The sequence below is a fragment of the Suncus etruscus genome, chromosome 17, assembly GCF_024139225.1.
Source record: "Suncus etruscus isolate mSunEtr1 chromosome 17, mSunEtr1.pri.cur, whole genome shotgun sequence".
Taxonomy (NCBI): domain Eukaryota; kingdom Metazoa; phylum Chordata; class Mammalia; order Eulipotyphla; family Soricidae; genus Suncus; species Suncus etruscus.
Window position 1 is genome coordinate 71,584,640 of NC_064864.1, and position 22,094 is coordinate 71,606,733.

Sequence of the window (22,094 nt, forward strand, 5' to 3'; positions counted from 1 at the left end):
GGTTTTGGTGAGGACAGAGGCCAGTTAATAAAACTCTTCCAGTAGCCAGAGTCATCCTAGGAAAATATATGGAAGACTTTTCTTTTTCACAGCTTTACAGTAGAAAGCTGAAGGAACCAATCACAGTGGTACCAGAATAAAGACCTACTTGAGCAGTAGAAAAGGATTGAGACCCAGTGACCCCCTCGGGGGTAGTCAGCTAATCTTCCACAGAGGAGCACAGCTCAAAGGAGCGAGGAGGAAGCACCACAGATGGTTTTGGGGAAACTGGTCAGTCACAGGTAGGACAGTGAGCTCACCTTGTGCGCAGATACCAGCACAGAATACTGCAGAGACCAGGCTCTCATCCATTGCTGGATAACTGTAGAGTCCTTCAGCCGGGACATCCTGGCATCGCTGGTGAGCTGTCAAAGAGCCAAACAAGGAGAGCAATGATCATAGGTGACAACATGAATGAGGAGATGGCCAACAAGATCCCCAAGACAGAAGGCCGCATTTGCCTAGCTCCATGCACCAAAGGGCTCGTGGTTGCAGGTGGAATTTGAGGAAGGAGCAGAGGCCAGGTGCTTCCTCAGCAAACGCCACGGTCAGGGCTGTGGGGAAAGTGCTCCGTGGCTTCGAGCTGACCCTGCTGCCAGCCACTTTTACGCCAGTGGGAGCACTGGTGCTTGGGGTCCTTTGGGGCCTCGGGCACCATCACTGAGCAGGGAGTAGCCCAGAATTGCCGAGCAAGGCCAAGGGATTAAGAGCCAGAGGCAGCAGGGAGGCGAGCGAGCTCCTGAGACCCCTGGATTGTGTCCCCGAGCTGGCTAGTAACCTGAGTGGCTTGAACCTCTGCTGTGAGGACCCAATGGCAGCTCCTGCCCGCAGTGCCCTAGTTGCATTTGGTGGGACTGCAGGAAGTAGAGGGTGTCTGGGCCACCCCTGAGCCTTTTGCCACCCGTGATACGTAATGTGCCACCTGTGAGTTCACACACATGCCTCCGGACTATTGGTCTCTGAGTCTTGCTGGCCTCTGGCCGAGGTGTGGCAAGGCAACTGCAGGGTCCTGCTGCTGCTGCTGTTCCAGTGTCTTTCAGGAAGGGGGCCTGCCAGCCAGCCCACCTGCCCACCCAGCCTTGACGTCCTCCAACCTCTTGGGGATGGGGCTAGGCAGGTCTGAGGGTTGGTTCACCCTGTCCTCAGAATGGCTGGTTTGTGGGCCTGAGGTGTCAAGTCCGAGTAGTGCCAGTGCAGGCAGGTGCTGTGCCCCAGAAAGGCAGGGATAAAGGTGGGGTTCATGCTGGGAGGCGTGGGGCCAGGAACCTCTGGTACTCCCAGGGGTGGGTAGAGGGCTCCTGATTCAGGATGGCCTGGGGAATGGACAGGGACAGGGACAGCACAGCGCCCTGATGGTCCCCCAGCCCTTCTCCCCTCAGAATGCTGCAGATCCAGGTTCTGTCCCTGCTGGCCCTCACCTCAAGCCTGGCAGACACTGCCCAGGCCCAGTGGCGATCCTGGAACCCGCCATTCCCACCCTGTTCCTGCCCTGGGTGTGGAGGGCAGGCGGGCAGCAGCGTGGACAGAGGGAGAGAGCAAAAGCCTTGGCGGGATCCTGGCGGGGACTGAGGCTGGATTCCACAGGCCCCATGACTGGCAGCCATCGGACCCCATGCCAGAACTGACACAGTGGCCTGGATTCTGCTGTCCCCAGCATTGGTCTAGTCGCTCCTTGTGGTAAGGAAACACGGTTCCCAGGGGAGAAGGCGGAAGGGGGGGGGGGTGGGTATGCAGCAAAGGCAGGGCGCCGGTGATGGAGGTTCCAGCAGGAGTCCAGCTAGAGTGGACGTTGTGTCGCCCCTCCCCTCCGGTGCCCATGGGCTCTCAACCTGGAAGGTTGTCCAGTGTGCCCAGTTTTCTGGGGCCTCGTCCCTCCATGGTGGGGGGAGGTAAGTGCTAGTGAACCCAAGGGACCCCTGAGGGGTCTTTCAGGGGGGACTATGTCAGGACGACTCCTCCAGGGCAGGGGCTAGCCAGGGCCAGTCTGGTGTCCTTTTCGAAGGGGACTGTCCGGGAGTCCATTTCAGGGGCGTGGGCTCTGTGCTCCCTTCTGGGCCGCCCAGAGTTGAAGCCGGTTGGGGTCCGCGTGGGCCGGCCTGGCGTGGCGGCGTTTGTCCACGTGAGGGCGCTGCCCACCGCCCTCGGCCGGTCCGCGCTGTTACCAGCGGCCTGCGGACACCAGAGGGCGCGCCAGGACCGAGGACGGAGGAGCGTGCCGAGTCGCTTGGTGTGTGCGCGCTTGGTGCCAGAGGCGGCCCCTTGGCCCTTTGGCAGATTCAGAAAGCGGCCCAGCAAGGGGTTCCTGGGCAGAGCCCACCGGACCCTCCAGGCCGGTGGGTCAGCACCCTGTCGCTGCATTTCTACCCTAGACGTCCAGGCAACTCTGGAACCCAGAGCCCAGCTCCAGGGAGACCCCCAGCTGCTGCTGTCTTCTCCAGTGGGTCCCTTGGGCCCAGTCACTGGGCAGCGGCTGGCCGGGAGGGGCACTGGCTGGCCACAGTCCCTTAGCCTTCGGCCTCCGTGTCCCGGGTACTGCTTCCCCGGAGTGACTGCGGTGAGTTTGGGGGCGTCCTGCAATGCACCCACGTTTTCTCTGCGCGGTTCCTGTGTGCGGGACCGGGACTTTGCAGACAGGAGCGGCTCAGTGCCCAGGGACCTGTCTCTCCAGTCTCAGCCTAGGAGGTGACAGGGGAGAGGGAAGCCGGTAGAATGGAGGCCAGTTCTGCCCACTGCGCCCTGGACCTGCTCTGACCTGGGGCTTCCCCATGATGCAAGCTCAGTTTCTCTCTCCTGTGTAGGACAAGGAGCAGTCCGTGTCCAGCTCCAGCTGCTCAGGGCCCGGTTTTGTCATGTTCAAATGTCCAGGGGCCCTCCAAGCCCAGGGCCCTTTCTGGCTGCCCTTGGTATGGAAAATGCCCCAGGGCCACACAGCCTCTGGTTCTGGGTTCCCCGATGTGCCCCAAGGTTTCCTGCCTCCAACATGAACTTCCAGATGTACCTTTCTGGGGGTGGGGGGCTTTCACTGTTTCACAGGCAACAAGATTTATCTGATGCTTTTGTTCTCATTTTCCTCCAAAGATAATTACACGTGATGTACTGGAGGGCCCTTTCTGTGCTCCCTGCCTTGGTACATGTGAAGAAATTATAAATTGTGCAATAAAAGCTGGTTCTGTACCGAAGGATGCTAAAAGCTTCCTTCCTAATTGCGCCTGTTAATCTTGCGCGTGTCTTCGTTAGGCTGCAGAATATTGTGGGGATGCATCACCCTGGCAGTGGACGGTGCCCCATCATGTGGCCGTGTGGGCTCCACCACTTTCCTCCATGGATAGCCAGGGCCAGTTGGACCCAGATTTCCACAGGCCACCATCGGCCACTCACCCCACCGAAAAGAGCATCCAAGATCCCTGCTTGACTTTAGGCACTTTTGGCTCCCTAGTGGGCTCTGCTTTGGGGTGAAATCGAGGCTCCTGTCTGTTTCCTGCATTCGACGAAGAAAGAGACAAGGACTGGACCAAGGATGCCCCCAGATGCTCATCAGTTTAGGAACAAGCAGGTCTGTTGGGATAAAACCTTTTAAAAATCATGGTTTGCGTAGGGAAACGGATTTAGGTGCATTTACTATATATAATTTATTTACAAGTCTATGCATTTATAGAACTTATGATTTACGTATATTTGAGAACATTTGAGGGGGAGAGAAGAGAGTGTAAAGAAAGGAGACAGAAGGGAGTGAGAAGAAGGAAGGAGAGAGAAGAGAGAAATAAAGAGGAGAGGGGAGAGAGGATAGAGGGAGGGAGGAGAGAGATAGAAGGGGAGAAAAAGAGAGCTCACACCATCAGGCACACCACTCTTCCAGCAATAACAAATGGGCCAGAACTGCCAGGCCCACAAGGAGCAGAGAAGTGAGTGCCCAACAGTCCAGGGCAGCCAGATGGATGCGGGACATGGGCAGGCCCCAGGATGGACAGTGGGCAGCAGGCTCCTCGGCCAACACTGGCAAACTGTCCAATGTTCTGGGCGGAGGTGCTGTGCACTTTGGGGGAACCCAGGGACCCCTCCTGGCCCCGCTCTGTCCTGCAGAGTGTCCAGCAGGTCAGTGCTTCAGTCTGGCCCGAAAACTCTCCACTCTGCCCATACAGTGTTTCTATTAGTTCCGCTGAGTGACCCAGAGGCAGAATATTCCTCCTGGAAGTGTGTCTGGTGCTGAAAGCTCATGCTCTGCTGCAGGTAGGGGTCAGGACTCAGACAGCAGAGCCCCATCTCTCTCCTCTGATTTGCAAATGGAGCACCCAACTTCCTCCTCCTCCTTCTCCTCCAGGCTTGCCAGCACCCACTTCAGCAGCTCCTATCTGAGATGGGCTGACATGGCCAGTGGTCAGTCCTTTCCCCTTCCTGGGGGACATGCCGTCCACTGCACAGGTGCCCAGCTTTCATGGGGAGGATATAAAAAGTGACCTTGTCTACCCTTTCTAGGGAGAGATGGAGGTCTCCAGAGGCAGGCCGGGCCAGTGCTTCAATCTGGGGGATCTGTGAGAAAGCGGGGGCATCTGTTGGAGAGATGGCCAGGCTCGGGGCTCATCACTCTTTGCACATGGAACTATTTTGGCAGCAAAATTAGGAGTCTAAATAGACTTGTCAGCCTCAAGAGAAAATGGTGAGAATTATATTGGTGGGATTTTATTACAGGAATTAAATATTAATTGACAAATGGGAGTGCACCAGAGGAGTGGTCTTCAGGCTGGAGGGAGGGCTCGGGGTGATGTGTCTGTCCTCTTTGGGGTCACTGACCAGAAACACTTCATGCCAGGAAGACTGGGGTGGCGTAGGGACAGAGGAGAGGTGGTGTAGCCCCTAGAGGGGGCATCTCAGGTGCAGAGCTCGGGTTAGGGGGCTGGAGAGTGTTCAGGACCTGGGGTGCTGGGGTGCTTTTAGGTGCACCCATCTCTGCTGTGACATCATAAGGTGATGAATAAACTCAGAACCAGCAATAAAAGGGCATCCGTGGTGGAGATGGGGCAGGGGTGAGGTGGGGGTGCTGGCGGCTGGGCAGGGGCCGTGCTGCCTGGTGGTCACAGTGCGCCTCTGGATCCAGGTGCTCAGCAGGAGGGGCAGACCCAAAGCTCCAGGATGAGGTGAGAGGAGCACTGGGCAGAATGAGAGGTGGAGAGTGTGTAGGCAGGGGGCACCTGGGGCCTTTTCAAGCATTGTCAGTCCAGAGGCTGGGACCGAGAGAGCAAAGGAGGCCAGGAGGAGGTGCACCTACCATGGAGATCATGGGATGCTCAGGATCATTCTCAGGGAGGGACAGGGACCCAGGATCCAGCAGGTGATCTCAGCTGGGCTTGGAGCTCGGGGCTTGGGACTCAGGCTGACTCGGCCTCATGCGAACCCACCAATGTGTCTATTTCCCTTCTGCTCACTGAGCTGCACTGTCCTATCCAGAGACTGAATTGGTGCTGTCCATGTCTGTGCCTGTGTCTGTGTCTCTGTCTGTGACTGTGTTTGTGACTGGCTGTGGCTGTGGCCATAGCCTTGCCTCTGTCCATGTCCAGACACGTGTTGGTCCAAAGCAGGGGCCCCACAGCTGCTAGAAGCTTCTAACAGTTTCAGGACAGTTTTATGTGAAAATGCCTCTGTTGCTTTGCTACAAATCATTCACCTTCAAAGTGACTGTGAGAAGCCCCCCACTCCCCGAGCCACGTGGCAGAGCCGTGGCTGGGAGAGGGTTGTTCTGGTCAGTCATCAGGCTTTACCAGTGCAGAGAACATGCGTGGAATCTGAGGTCTCATGTGTGAGGGTATCTGCTTCCTGATGCACTCCCACACCTGGTGTGGCCCCGTGGGAAGGGAGACCTTGGTGCAGTGTTAGGTTATACCTTATTTTACCTCAAACATAGATATCCCTGGTTCCTTCATATGTTTGTTTACAACTTGGATTTATACCCCCCCCACACTGATTATTTTAATAAACCTGGCACAGGACAGCCTGAGCTATCTGTCCTTACACTGTCCTTACTGCCCCACCCAGGGGTGTCTCTGCACTGAATAAAAACAGCAGTTCTGGCAGGCAGCCAGCTCTCCATATGAGGTAGAATACTGCCACACTATACGTTTTTCACCCTCAGCCTGGTTTGGATTATTTCATGTGCGGCCCTGATTCAGACTCGTTCCCCTAGGGTTGGAGATATGGTGTGTGGGGTGATTTTATAGTGCAGTACTCAGCTCCCCGGCCTAGTGGCCAATCACCTGTCCCTGCCATGGAGCCCCTGTCACCTGGAACCACCGTCCCACGGAACCTCAGTCCCACAAAAACTGTCCCCCAGACCCACCATCCCATGGAACCACCATTCTTTGGAATCACTGTCTCACAGAACCACCATTTTATGGAACCACTATTGAACCTCTGTCCCACAAAAACTCTGTCCCCCAGATTCACCATCCCATGGAACCACCATTCCACAGAACCACTGTCCCACAACCACCATCTCACAGAAGCACTGTCCAGAAGCCACAGTGCTCTGAACTACCTTGGCCCAAAGCCACCATTGTCTGTCCAGTGCACAGAGCTGGGGATGGCTCTGGCTGTCTTTAAGTTCACTGAGAGGAGGCAGAGAGAGGAGATGAGGCCAGTAGTTCTTTACTGCAAGTTTGTGGGCACAGGGTGGTGTGGGGCCAGCATGAACCCACGTACAGGAACAACCTTTGATCTCTAGTGCTTTTTAGTCAGCCCTGCAGCTGACTGGCTTCGTTCCGACTGTGATTTTCTGTTGAAGTGGGTCGGACAGGATGATCTCTCAATGATGAAGATCTCACTCAGTGCAGACTCCCAAGTAGGATTCTAGAAAAGGTGTGTGCAGCGAAGTCTGATCTGATGAGCTTTCTAGCTTTGGTTTTCTTTTTTTGTTTTGTACCTGGCAGTACTCAAGGGTTACTCCTGACTGTGCTCAGAAATCACTCTTGGCTAGCTCAGGGATCATATGGGATACTAGGAATCAAACCTGGGTCCGCTGTATCCAATGCAGGGCAAAATTCCTCCCTGCTGTCACTCAAACCCTTTGGTTTCTACACAACAGAAGTGAATCATCCCAGGGCCTCGAGGGACCCTTCGGCTAAAGAATTCTGAGCCCTTTTTCTGAAATGAGAAATGTCAGTCTTGCATTTATTCAGTATGTAAATACAGCATGTAAAATATTCCATCAAGCACTTTCAAGAGTTGGCCAAACATTTCTTTCTTCTTATTAGATCAGGAAACACAAATACAGTTACTCTTTATTGGTTTAATTAACATATTGAAAAACACAATTTGCCGGGAACTGACTCTTTTCTCATCGAAGCCTGAAAGTCCCTGGTTGATCTCTCGTCTCCTGGAAGGTGAGTCCCATGAGCTCATCATCCCATCATCCCAGGAGCTCCTTTCAGTTGTTTGAGGTAAAACCAGTTTCCCCTTTAAGAAGTGAGTTTCCATTTGACAGAATCTTTGGAGCTAATAACACCGTGGGCCATTCTGTTGCTGAAAGTCACGGGTCCTTCTTTCAAGGTCCTGCCAAGGAGACTGTACTGGGGAGAGCCGGTCCTGCCAAGGAGACTGTACTGGGGAGAGCCAGTAGAGACTCTGACCTCTAGAGTGGTGCCTCCCATCGAAGCGGCTGTGGAACAGAGGTGGGAGGTAGCGTCCAACCTGGTGCCTGACACCCCATCCAGCTAGCCCCCTTGTCCCCTCACCAGGTATCATCCCTGACCATCCCAGGGCTTTGGCCAACTCCTGACTCTTAAATGCAACCCTGGGCCTGGGGTATCGCCATAGCTCCCGGGCTGTGGGGAGTGAGGAGGACAGTGCTGTGTCCTGGGGCAGGCCCAGGTGGGTTGTGGACACCAGCTGGGGCAGTCCCACCCTCCCATATCCCTGAACACAGACCCTGGTCCCTTCTCTTGCACCCCAGCTGCCCAGGCTAGGAAGTGCTCAGTCCTGCACTCAGAGCTCAGTCTTGGGGCTGAGTAAAGTTTCCTGAATGGGAGGTTTATACCAGCTTTCACACACTGTGGAAGCTGCAGGATGGGCTGGAAAGGGACTCTGGGGGGCAGGGGGAGGAGCAGGGAAAGAGGATGAGGGGAGAAAGAGCGGGTGAGGAGAAGCAGGGGGAGGAGGAGCAGAAAAATGCTGCAGCTTCAACGAGCCACATAGGATGTATGTGGTCTGGGCTGGGGCCTCCAGGAGGCCAGAGGGGCCTTCGCACATCTCTGGACTGAGCTTGTGGCCAGAAATAGTCTCTGGAGGAGCCAGCCAGCGTCGCCCACCAAGACCCCTTTAATACTTCTGTGGTAACAAAGACAGAGTCATCGGGGCAGGACTTCCCACTGCCCTGCTGTCCCAACTGTCCCCCGGGGCGGGGCAGACCTCTCCCGGCTGTCCTGGGCCAGGGTGCGGGGCCTGAGCTGCTTCTGTGGCACAGCACCTTTCGGGGCTCAGAGCTGGAAGACCTGAGGCCCTAAGTCCACATTTCCATACAAACTTCCTTGGAGAGGATCTTCCTACTCTCAGACCAAGCCCAAGTCTGCCTCTTGGCTACTTCCTCCCTCATTTGTCAAGTTAGAGCTGGAGCTGGTCACCCCCAGCCGCTTTGTCACTGGGCTGCAGACAGAAGAGCTTTTAAGTCGACAGGACACCTGAGACCACTGTGGTGAGCAGCAAAGGGCCGCAGATAAATCCAGCTTCTCTTCCCACTGTCCTCTCTATCCCCTCCCTTTGTCCCTTCTGTCCCTCTCCCTTCCCCACAATTTGTCCTCCCCTTCCCTCTGTCCCTCTCCCCTCATCACTGCCCATCTCCTCCCCTCTGTCCCCTCTGTCCCTTCCCCTCCTCCCCTCTGTCCCTCTTCCCTACTTTTCCTCCCATCCTCCCCTCTATCCCCTTCCTGTTCCCTTGTGCCCCTCTCTCCTCCCCAGTGTCCCTCCCTCGTCCCTTCTATCCCCTTCTTCCTCCCCTTCGTCCCTCCTTCCTCCCTACTGTCCTTCGCCTCCTCCCCACTGTCTTTCTCCCCTCTCCATTGTCTCTCCCTTTTTTCCCTCTGTCTCCTCTGTTCCTTCCTCTGCTCCTCTCTGCCCCACCCTTCTCCCCTCTCCCCTCTGTCTCCTGGCAGGCTGGGCCCAGTCATTTAGAACAGGCGCCCAGTTCCAGAGGTGCAGGTGGTCCCGGGATTGGGAGAGACGGATAGGGCTGGGAATGAGCTGCCGAGGGCTGTGAACTCTGTGGGTATTGCTGGCCTCCGACTGGCCCAGTGAGCGCCCAGGACTCTGTGGCTGTGATGGGAGGAGTCAGGCTGCCCTGTTCTGCCTCCAAGTTCAACTCCCCTGAAGAAAGGGCCTTCGGTGGGACCTGCACAGCCCATCAGCCAGCCTCTGGGCAGAGTGCAGGTGTGTGTGTGTGTGTGTGTGTGTGTGTGTGTGTGTGTGTGTGTGTGTGTAGGGGTGCATGCCTGGGATATGTGTGCGATAAGTGTGTGGGGGTATGTACTCTTGTTTCTTTTGTTAGCTTTTTCCAGATTTTTAAATTTTAATTATTTTCTTGTTTTGGGGGTGACATGCAGCAGTGCTCAGGGGTTACTCCTGGTTCTGAACTCAGGAATCACTCCTGGCAGGCTCGGGGGACCCAATGGGATACTGGAAATTGAACCCAAGTGGATTGTGTGTAAGACAAATGCCCTCCTGCTGTGCCTCAAAATTCTTCTTTTTTTTAATTAATTGAACAGTTTAAATGCTTAATTCATTTGTCTAATGTTTATTAGCTTTTATTCACTTGCAAAATGTCAACTTAAAAATCACTTTTTTTCCCAACATACACAACCATGATTCACATTGTCGCTGGTGGTTTTCTCTTTCCCCAGGTCACAAGGTTGTTCAGAATTTATTCCTCTCCTTCGGGCTCACTACCCTTAGCATAACACTCTCTGGTTCCATCCACCCAGTGTGGACAGACGGCAAGGTTTCAGCATCCTTACCGATGAGTGGACTTGCCCTCTGCTGTGTGTAACCCACTGTTTTCTTAGAAAAAGTCAGGTTGCTCTGCTGTCTGAGTCACAACAGCGCCAATATTCATGATGCTGGGGAGCAAGCTTCCTGCCTCTTACCACCCCCAAAGTGCCCAGCCAGGGCACTCCTGAGTCTGTCCCATCCTTCCTGTCCTTCCCCCATTTCCCTGCTCTGCTCAGGGATCTCAATTTCACACTAGCCCAAGGCCCAGTGTTTGTCACCATCGGACACGGCTCAGTGGCTTGGAAAGGAATGTTCTGGTGGTGGATCTTGACAGGATTCTCGTGAGGCAGACTGTCCTCCTGAAGGATTTCTGGGCTTCTCGGCTGCATGTCTGCAAGGGATAGATGGTCCCAGGATCAGTTGGTAGCAGAAAGTCTGGCTTTTGCCTGTTTCAAATGCGTTTTTGCTGAGTGTGGAATTGCAGGTTGACATTTTTCTCCCAGAGATTCCACCATGGAACAAAGGCGCCAATGTGTTCCAGCTTTTGAGTTTCTGACAAGCGAGCACTGTCATGTGCCTGGTCTCTCAGTCCCTTTGCTTTAGGCCAGTCTTTACAATGGCTACCTCTAGCATTTCTCCCAGCCTGGCTCCTGCCAGTAAGCAAGACGAGCCTGTGTTGTGTTACTTAATGATTCTGTTTATTGCCCCTTGGTTTTTAATTTTTTTAGACCCTAGCCCAGCTCCTGTTCTTGTGGTTTAGAATCTCGCGGCATTTGGAGCACTTCCCAGGACCATTTCTTTCTGCACTTGTTCCTTTTGTCTGAATGCCAATCACACACACATTAAACCCTCTTTATTTTGTTCTGGAGGCTCCAGGAGCTGTGTTCATGGCTGTCTTTGCATTTGCTGTCTCTGTGTTTGCTGAACTTTAGTGTTTTGGTTCTCCCCTGGAATGGTTTTATTTCCCATGAACTTCCATGTGCACGCGTGTTGTCTGGGGCCCAAACACACCCTTCCCTCCTCTTCTCATTCTGCTTCTCTTGAGCATCTGAACAGGTCAAGGGCATTTGCAAAGTAATGCTTGTACGCTGGCCTGTGAATTCTGTCCCTCTATGTCTTCTTGGTTCCTGCCTCTCCGTGGCATGGGTCCTATTTCCTCTTTCTTATAGATGAGGTTTGACTGCATGCTAGTGTTTCCACCACCGAGAGCTCTTGCTCCTTGCAGGTATTTAAATTATTCCAGGATTATTAGGAGTCTTTTCCAGAGCTAATTTTAGATTTGCTATAAAATGTTATTTATGTGTTTTGAAAGTACAGAAATGAAAATGTAAGGGAGGAAGCAATGGTTTCCTCACACATACTGTGGGCACGGACAGTGGGAGAAGGTGCTGAAAGGTTTGCTTGCCTCAACTTTGCCACTGGTTCCTCGGCTCCACAACAGATCCTCAACTTTCCCACCAAGACTTTGCAATGCAGCTCTGCATGCTGGCAGGAGGTGAGGCCTGAGTGTGCATGTCTGCGCATCTGTGTGTGTCTGTGTATATCTATGTGTGTCTGTCTCTGTGTGTATCTGTCTGTGTGTGTCTGTGTATGCATCCAGATGTGTCTGTGTCTGCTGATCCAAATAAGTAGCACTCAATCACTGATCCTCTGATTCAAATATCTCTCCCCCTCTGCCCTTTCCCATTTCTTCCCCCTTCCCCTTTCTTCACTCTCTTTTGCCTTTTTTTTCCTTTTCCTTCTTCCCCCATATCCTTCTCATTCTCTCACATATCTGGCAATTTTTCTGTTCAAACAACATTTATGTGGTTCTGTAGTAGTTTCTACAGCTTAGGACTTGCTCGGTATATGCCGTGTGTGAGTGAGCAAGAATATGGGAGTGTATGCACAAGTGTGTATAGGTGTGAGCATGTGTGTGTTCATGTATGTTTGTACATGTGAGCATGTGTATAAGTATGTGGATGAATGTGTGTGCATGCGTTATGTATTGACACCTGCCCTGAATTTCCTCTGTTCTGGCTTCTGGTGGCAGGAGCTCATGCTTGTCACAGTTCCTGTAAAGCTCCTTTCCTCACACCTTCCCTGCACCTTTCCTGGACCTTTCTAGGTTCTGGCTCTGTTTGACCAGGCAACAAGCCCCACAGATCTCTGCCCAGATGTGTGAATTTATTAGGAACTGATTCTAAGCTCTGATTTTCCCTTGACCAGTCCCACTCCTTCTGGGAAGACTTTCTCATCACAGACTTAGTTGTTAAGCGGAAAAATGACCTCCAAAAAAGGGCCTCCAAAGCAGTGAGTGACTGCTCTTGCAGTTCCCAAAGTGACAGGCAGGCGTGGCTCTGAGCCCTCACGAGCACTGAGAGTTAGCTGCTCCCTAGATGGAAACGTGCTGTTTGAGCCCCGGGCACCTCCAACCTCTTTCTCAGCACCAGAGACCAGGTCTGTGTTCCTGTGGGACACACCTGACAGGAACATGCCATGGGCTGATCAGTGGCTGCAGGACCGTGTGCCTTGGGCCAGTCCGGCAAGGTCACATGTTCTAGTCACAGCTAGGTCTGGTTGTGGGGCGACTGACGGTGCTAGTTGAGACTGAATCCAGGTGGGCCCTGCCACATGCAGGGCACGTGCCTTCCCACGCTGTCTAGCCCTGGCCTCTGGTCCTGGGCTGTGTGTGACTGTGAGCCCTTCCCGATGATGCCATCAGCATGGACACACAGACACACAGGGGCATGCACATGGGCATACACAAGTGCTCAGACACAAACACACGTACAGGGGCATGGCATGGACACACACAGACACATATATACACAGGGGCATGCACAAGAGCACACAATAATGTCTCAGAGCAGCACCATCTTCTGCCATCCCACCAGCACCTTCTGCCCCTTTCTCTGAGGCTGCACTGAGCTGAGGTCAAATGAATTTTCAGTCCTGGGGAGCCCCTGGGAGCTCCCTGTCTCCTATCTAGGACTCAAAAACAGGCTGGTCAAGGATCGACCTCACTGTGGCTCAGGGTGGATTCTTAGCGTCCTTTGGCCAACACACTTCTTTCTCTCCCACATCTCCATCTCCCATTTCCTTTTAAGGGAACCATCGCAGACTCTCCCAATTGGATTCTTAAACGAACTGCGTTTTTTCCCCAATATATTAATGACCTGCTTTAGTTTCCTGTTTCCATATCTACATATTTTCTTGCTTAGGAAACTTTCTACCCCCTGGAAGAACTAGCTGGTGTGTTTCTCTCCATTTTTTCCTACCTAATCATTTCCAGGAGACCATTTATTTCTATGTCTGTAGAAAGCCCCTTTTCTCCCATGCGGTTGTGTGGGGCCTGTCCTGTGTGCACCATTGTTTAATCAAAGGCTCTGTTAATGAGACTTTGAGTTGTTTTTGCCTTCCCTATTACTAATTATACTTCACTAAATGGTGAGCGTGTAGATCTGATGTGCACCAGGGTAGATTTCTGCAGATGCAATTGTCAGATCAAAGAATAATTGCACAAGTAATGTTCCTAATTACCATATTTCCATGCTCTCTCTTGGGGTGATTAAAACCCCCTTGTGCTGCTTTTACACTTACTCATTGTGTGGCTCACTGAGAAAGACAGAGTTGCCCCAGGTAACGGTGACTTACCTGAAGTACAGCCTCAGCCAAAATCCAGTACCCTCCTCTTCCTCCCTCGTGGTTTGCTGGTGTCTGTATCATGGAGTTAACTTGTGGGGTCCTCAGAAGTTGCCAGAGGGATTTGGGATAAAAATCAGGGTGAACTCAAGAGTTTGTAGCTATGGTCGTTTGGCCCACCATGGTCATTGAGTTTGGACTATGCGATAAAATGGGATGTTAGACTAGCATCGAGGATGTAGAAAAGCCAAATATCTTCTCTGCACAGCTGGGCTGAGGTGTTAACTGTCCCCTCCCTCCCAACAGTTGGTCTGGGGTATGACCTCAGATTAGGGAGCCCCTGAATCATATTTTGCCTTGGACCCCAAGCTCCCCTTGGTTCTTGCTCTCCTGGAGCAAGAACAAATCACTATGTTGCAAAAAAAAATCTGATATTTCTGATGTCCAGTTTCTCTTCTTTGATTAGCAAAGGGCCCAGCCATCAGAGGAGATTTCAGTGGTGGGACAGAGAGGAGAGAGTATTAGAGAGGAGAGAGGAGACTCAGGTCTTAGGTCACTGGGGAAGTGGGGTGAGCTGGGGGGTGAGCTCAAGGGCAGGGGACACCATGTATAGGGAAGTCCCTATGTGTAGGGGTGATATCAGCTAGAGGGGGCCATGTATAGGGATGAGTTCACATGTAGGGGAAACCCCATCTATAGGGGTGAGCTCTGACTGCCAAGGATCAATGTTTCTTCATGTCCATAATCTGACAGGCCAGGGGGTCTTGTGTGTTTCTGCTCTGAATCTCTCAGAAGCAGCTCCTCTGTGCCCACACGATGCCCACAGGTGGGAAGTGAAGGATTTCTGGCGTTAGTGGAAATTGGAGGCTTGGTCTTTGGCCTGAGGGCATTTTTGTGCCACCAGCTTCAGGAGGGGATTTCAGAGTATGGCCATGACCATGGCTGGCAGAGGGATGGAGGAAATGCCACAATCCAAGGGGTGACCGAGGGTGCCCAATGATACCAGAGAATGCCTGAAGATGCCTGCCAAATTCTCCCCAGGCCCATTACTTCTCTCCTTAGCTCAGTTTCCCTCTCTTTTAAATAAAATCCCAACCTGCTAAATGTAGAAATGTAAGAATTATTTGTTCAGAACTTTACAAGCTACCAAACGTATTATTGCAATCGGTAGTTATGGAATAAACAGGCAGGAAACTATGTAACAATTCCCAGTATGAAATAATCATAAAACCCAATATTACTTTTCCCCAGCCCAGCCCATGTTTTTTAATAAACTGTCGCTTACTCCAGCTCTGCGGCCCCAATGTTTGTGCTTTGTCTCGTCTCAAACTGAACAGCTTCGTCCATGGCCGACTGTCCCCACGGCCTGCCTGGAGCGTCACTAAAGAAGCTGGTTTGGAACTCCCTTCCCTCCCACGCTCAGGGGCTGCTCTGGTTGACGGCTTCCAGAGGGTTAGCCCAGGCCAGGAGTGGGGGGCTATTGTTTCTCCCCACCTTTTGTTTCAGTTTGGGATCTCACCTGGCTCTATGCTCTAGGATGTCATGTGTTCCTTGACACCTGGAGGTACCAGGACGGGACTCAGATGTTCCATGTGTAGCTTGTTTTCAGCCTACTGAGACCCCAGACCCACCCCCCAATGTCACCCCTTTTCTCGGCACCTCTCTAGGGTGGCCACCCTAGCCCCTTCCCCCTTCTCCTCTTTCTGCATATATTTCAGGAAACAGGAGGGTGCAGGGTCAGGAGAAACCCCTGAGGCCTGAGAGACAAAACAGACAAAACACTGCTTCTCTGGGAGGGCATGACTGGGTTGGACCCCACACTTCGTGTCAGGCTGGGGACATCATAGCCAGTGGATGCTATCTGGGTTCCGGTGCTGCCATCCCCTCATGGGGGGGGGGGCAGTGGGGAGAGGGCTCCAGTCTGCTTCAGTTTTGGAAAGGCACTCCCCAAGGAGCTGGGGCAGCTGTTGACCAGCCAAGGCCACGCTGCAGAGATGCCATCTAGGACTGATTTTGGCAGCCAGAGGGCGGCAGCACTGGAAATACTCTGGCTCCGCTGATGTGTGTCCCACAGCAGAGTCCTGAGGTGTGAGAGCCAGTTGCCCCTGAGGGCCCCTCGCAGCAGCACCTCAGCACCGTGGGGCATTGTTGAATGCTCAGTGCATGCACCTAGAAATGGGCTATCCAGAAACTCCAGCCCTGCCAGCTGGAGTGGTTGCTGCATCCTCAGTGACATTCAGATAAAGTAACGGGAGGATTTCAGTGGCGATGAGCGTGTGGACAGCTGCTGTCTCTCCAGTACACGGTCGAGCCTCGCACCGGGAGGGGACTGAAATCCAGGCTGATGCCTGTTGAACCCCAGTTGCAGATGGTCACCAGATCCCAGGTCCCAGAGGAGCACAAAGCCCATAGAGGCCTGAGTGTTTTCTGTGGCTCACACATCATCAAGTGAATCTCTACACTTGTGACTGCTGGACTCAACCCCTGGGATTTTTGTAGAAGCTCCATGGCAAATATGGAGAGGCCTCTTCCTTGTACATACATGTTCACATGTGACACCAGCACACACATACAAAAATATACCACAGCAGGGGTTAAAGTGCATGCCTTGCATGTGACTGACCCAAGCTTAATCCCTGGCATCCCATAGGGTCATCCTGAACCTGCCAGAAATCATTTCTGAGCACAGAGCCAGAGGAACTTCTGAGCACAACCAGGTGTGGCACAAAAAGGCAAAAAAAGCGGCATACCTTGCATCTGCACACGCATGGCACTGCACACCCAACAGACATGAGTGTACATGCCACACACTCACAAACACAAGACACACATTTTGTGTGCGCCTGTGCACCTGAATGTCTGACCACACAGTGCAGATGTGTGAGGGATGTGTGTACTGTCACAGAATACGTGAATATGTTATACGCTTGATTTCTGTACACATTGTGTGTCTTTATAATCATGACACACATCGTGTGATAAATACAATGAGCTCTTCAGGGATATTGGATTGCATAAGATATACATGTGTTTAATCATATGAGCTCACATACGTGTACAGGCAAGTGTGTATGTGACATACACTGGCACACACAGATAGTCTATGGCACAAGAGGCATGCATGTGTATATCTGAAGCCTCATCCCTGGTTCAGGTCCACCTGTTCCAGGCGCCATTTTTAAATTATCTGGGCTGTTCAATCCTTTGTTGGGTATTTGTGAATCCAAGAACAGTCCCCAGAATGAGAAATTACTTCCCATCCCCTTGTCCCCTTTCAGGGGGAGACCTTGGTAATATTTATCCGCAGCAAATAATAATCCACACAGACAAGAAGGATAGGGTGTAAAAGATTGGGCAAAGAGACGGAGAGAATCCTCTTGCAGCTTGCAGCTTTTGCAAAAGGCCCCCTCTCCCCTCTCCATCAAGCTATTTATTGCCAACTCCACAGCGCCCCCACCTGGAAGGGCTAGGTGGGGCAATAGTCACAGAACAATCCTAAGGAAATACTTTTATATACAACAATTCCAAGAATAATCTTATGGAAACTATTTCATATACTACATATATCTGCACACACAACTTGCATACACAGGTCTGATTGTGTACACTATTTATACATATGTGAGCACATGCATAAAGCATGACAGACACATACCACACATTTGTACATACATGGCCTTGCATTTCATGGGTCTATGCATGTGTTTGTGCAGGCTGATGACACAAGGGTACACACACTCTAGGAATCTGCAGGTAATCGTGTGTATATGAGATATGGCCACATGATAAGTACACATGACACCATTGTAGGTGTGTTTGTACACACAGAAATATGTGTCGGAGAATATGCAAGGCAGTATGGTGTGTGACATCCCATGTATATGTGTGAGTACGGCATAGTTATATGCTGTGTAAAACATGATAGAGAAAATATAGGCAAGTTTTCTGTGAAAAAGACAACACACATATGCATAGACATTGGCATGGGCTACCATCATATGTACACACAGACACACTTCAATATTACATACAATGTTGAAGCCTCATCCCCCACCCTTTCTCCCTAGGTAACTTGACCTTACCTGCAAGACCCCGCCCATTCCTGGGAGGGGTCTTGGAAAAGGTAGAAAAGCCTTTGACCCAGGGGATTAGGGCTTTTGCCTTTTGGTCTTTGGCCAGCATGGAGTCAAAGGGAAGATGGCTGAAAGGAGTTAAGATGCAGGGCTAGCGAAGAATGGCTGTGCTTGAAAGGTTATGATATAGGCCACACACATGTGGTGAATAGGGCATGAATAAAGCTGATGCTTCCTGATGCCTGTCTCTGGATGAGTGATTCCGCCGTTCACCTAAACCTGGGACCCGCCAGCTGAATGGAGATTGCGGAGCCACGTGGCCTGGGATGGCATCCATCTCCATCCAGATCCATCGTTAATTATTTAATGCAATACAATGTGTTGTGGCTTATCATCACACATGTTCACACAAGTAATGTACAATGCACACACATGACACGAGCACATGTGTCATGTTTACCACTGTATGTGTCATGTTTACCACTACATGTGTCACGATTACCACTGTATGTGTCATGTTTACCACTACATGTGTGCACCAAAGCCCACCACATGTTATCATTACACACATGCATAGTGCCAATGCATGCACCTGACATAGTTTACCATCACATGGATAATATGTGGACGTGGCATGTGATGTTAACACATGTATATGTGCAAACAAGTGGCATGCATTGCCATCACATGTATACACATGTGTGTATACACATGTACCTGGCATGTGCATGCATGCAGCTGCTGAGCCCTAAGAGGGTCCCATGGAAGATCCATGTGCTGTGTGAATTTCGCCCTTCCCACATGCCTGTGCCTGGCCCAGAGGTCTGGTGTTGTCCAATTATTCACGCCAGGACAGAAAACTGGAAGCCAAGTCCTGCGCATGTGGGCTGCATTATTAATAAAGCTGAGGGAAACCTAAAAAGCAATAAGATCTTTGGGAAAGTAATTTTAACTTTGATGTGGCCACATCGAATTTTAGAGGGGAAATAGGGTCATTTTATACCGAGTTCCCCAAGCCTTCAAACGAGGCAGAAACATTTATAATGAAGCCCAAAGGAAACCGTCTGACAGGCACCGACTGGCGGTTCCCCATTATTAAGTGGATGTCCTCCTGAAGAATAAAATATTTGCTCAAATATTTTTCTTGTGAGTGTTCTCGGCCGCGGGGGACTGGTGAGTGACAGCCCTGAGTCACGGCCTCTGTGCAGGAGGGAGGCAGGGTGTGCGGTGGCAGTCTGCAGTGCCTGGGTGTCCCTTAGGGGCAGCATCTCAGTCTCAGCCTGGTGCCTGGCTGCCCTGCTGCCCAAGGGGGACATGCTCACTGCCAAGCCCTATGTCTGGCACCAGAGACACCCCTGATTTTAAGCAGTGGGCAGGTTGCCTGCATGGACACTAATCATAAGGGGCGGTGCTGGCTCTTCTTGTGTTGTCCATAGGGAGTGGAAATGGCCTCATTGACCGTCTCAAAAACTCACATGTCCTGATGCACACAGAGATCAGACTCAGCTCCTACTCAGAGGCTCTGGAGTGTGGGGGTCCTTCCTGTCTTCCTCCTAAAGGCCCCAGATACTCCTGAAATGCTCCCACGTCTCTCCAGCCTGTCCCTGTGAGTCCTCGCCTAAGAGCAGTCACCATGGAAGGGACCCTGCCTGCTTCCAGGGCCCCTTTATATTGGATTACATGTGAACAACCCTCTTTCCAAGCTTCCAGATTCCACATGAACAGGAATTCATGCCTCTCCTCAGAATAAAAAGCATATTTGAGGGCCAGAGTGATAGCACAGCAGGGAGGGCTTTTGTCTTGCGTGAGATTGATTCAGATTCTATCCCTGGCATCCCCGAAGGTCCCCCGAGCCCTGCCAGGTGTGATTCCTGAGCATAGAGGCAGGAGTAACTCCTGAGTATCTCTGGGTATGACCCCAAACCAAAAGGAACAAACAAACAGAAAGGGAACATATTTGTCCCAGTGATGGCCAAGGGAGGAATAGATTTGACAGTGTTCTTGGGAGTGGAGTTCTGAGGTCTGGGCATATGCCTAAAAGTGACTGAGCCACTTGCACCACAGACTTGCCAGGGAGGGAGCGAATGTTAATTGTGACCAGCTGCTCCCCTCTCTGAACCTCAGCTTTGTTCTTTTGGGCCTTATAGCTGAGGGCTCAGGTCCCCCACACCATCCTGCTCAGCAATATTTTATCTGCCATCACATCCAACTCTTCTCTGCACATGGTAGTGGCTGACTTAAACAGTTTTCTAGTAAGATGGGATTGATGGATGCCCCTTTGACCAGCTATTAACCCAAAACAAGGGTGCTCCCCATATTCATATTTCCCATAAATTTCTCCTTTGATAAGTAAAAGCCCACCTGGATCACTCTGTCCTCTCCTACCCTGGGGGATTTTGTTCTGGGATAATAAAGAAAAGTCAATCTGGCTTTTGGCAGAAGCAGAGAGATATCCAGGCAAAAAGTAGACTCTTCATGGCTTCATGGCTCTCTCATGACTGGCTTGGCTTATTATTTCTTTGCTGCTGCCCTGCTTCTTCAGATTCATCCATTTAAGGTGTTAGAAATACGGCGTGTGGGTGATCTTACAACTTGTGAATTTTTATTTTACAACTGGCATTTGATCCTGAGGACCCAAGAAGACCACAATAATGCTGAGTGACTTGACCCTCTGGTTTATCATGATGGCCCCCTTGAGCTGGACTGAATGTGCCATGTCTTTCACGGAAACACCAGTGAACATTGCTCCTGTTCTGAACGGCTTCATGTTGTTCTGGTCCATATACCTGCATTTATCACTCTGGACTGTACGTGCCAGGCTCACTAGAGATTCTCCCTCACACATGCCCCTAGAGGGGAGTGGTGACAAGTTCTCGATCTAAAGGCTTTCCCAGGGCTGATAATTTATTGTTTACTACTGGCACTAAACCAGAGAGACCCCCTCTCCATCTCCCAAGGATGATGAGTCAGCTCCCATCTCTGCAGATTCAGAGTCTGAAAACAGCTCAACTAGATACCCCCATGCCCCATGTAGTGAGTCAGGTGGACAATCCGGTGTTGGCAATCCAAGTCCTGGGTACTGTCAAATGGTTCAATGTCCAGAATAGTTAAGGATTTATCAACAACAATGACACAAAAGAAGTCTTTGTTCACTGAACAGCTACTAAGAGAAACAATCCCAGGAAGTTTCTGTGTAGTGTTGGAGATGGGGAGTCTGTGGAGTTTACTGTCATAAAAGGAGAGAAGGGTCCAAAAGCTACTAATGTATGTAAACCTGGTGGAGTGCCGGGGACAAGTAACCAATCAACATAGGTTCTGATGGTTCATCCCCTGGCTTCACTCAGCTGCCCCACTACCTATGGTGGCACAGCCCCTCCCCTCTTGTAGGACAGAAGGAGGCAGTGAAGGGGAGAGAGCGGAAGATTCTGGGCAGCATCCCAGATGCTGATGCCCACCACCTTTCTTCTATTAAAGGTGCTTTGTACAAGGACCTTGGCCTCCCAACCTGCAGTAGCTTATTGAGACCACTGACAGGGTAGAAGCCAAAGAGAAATCTCTATTTGAGGGGGACCAACAACAGGGAGATGAGCGGGTCCCCCGATCCAGATTCCAGACCACGAACCAAAGACCTATCCATCCCAGATGACCTCAGCAACCTAACACAGAAGATGATGGTGAAGATGGAGGATCCAAGCACAGCTGTAACACAGCTGAGAAACTACTTTCAGAACCTTCTGTAAATTTCTTCTAGGTTAATCTATCGATCCTATTTGCATCAGTCATTATATTGCTGGTTAAACATGTGTTCTACCTGTATATATCTTATAGCTACTGTTTTGTTCTATGTCCCACTGCAAACAAAATTTTGTATCCAACTTTAGTGGTTTAATATTAGTTTGCACAATTCCAGGGAAGTGCATAATGTTGTTAGATTTTTTAAATGTTCTCAGCTATCCTAGTGAATATTTCCCAATTGCTATGATGTTTGATTGTGTATATTATATAGCAATTTATTCTCAAATTATACCTGCAAAGATGTTCTAATGCCTTTGTTCACAGAAGTCAATGGAAAAGGAACTTGGATACTATAGACTCTTATTACAGTGCTCATTATAAGAATGTTTAGCAGGGGCCGGGCAGTGGCGCTAAAGGTAAGGTGCCTGCCTTGCCTGCGCTAGCCTTGGACGGACCGAGGTTCGATCCCCCGGTGTCCCATATGGTCCCCCAAGCCAGGAGCAACTTCTGAGCACATAGCCAGGAGTAACCCCTGAGCATTACCGGGTGTGGCCCAAAAATAAAAAAAAAAGAATGTTTAGCAAACTTATTTTCAAATATATATATATTTGAAATGTTCTTGTAATTTTGTTTAGAGAAGTTTATGAAAAATAAATG

General features: G+C 51.1%; 1 pseudogene; it reads left to right on the forward strand.

Moving 5' to 3' along the window:
- Positions 1–3,983: 3,983 nt before the first annotated feature.
- Positions 3,984–21,453, forward strand: LOC126033485 (Y-box-binding protein 2-like; annotated as a pseudogene).
- Positions 21,454–22,094: the final 641 nt, after the last annotated feature.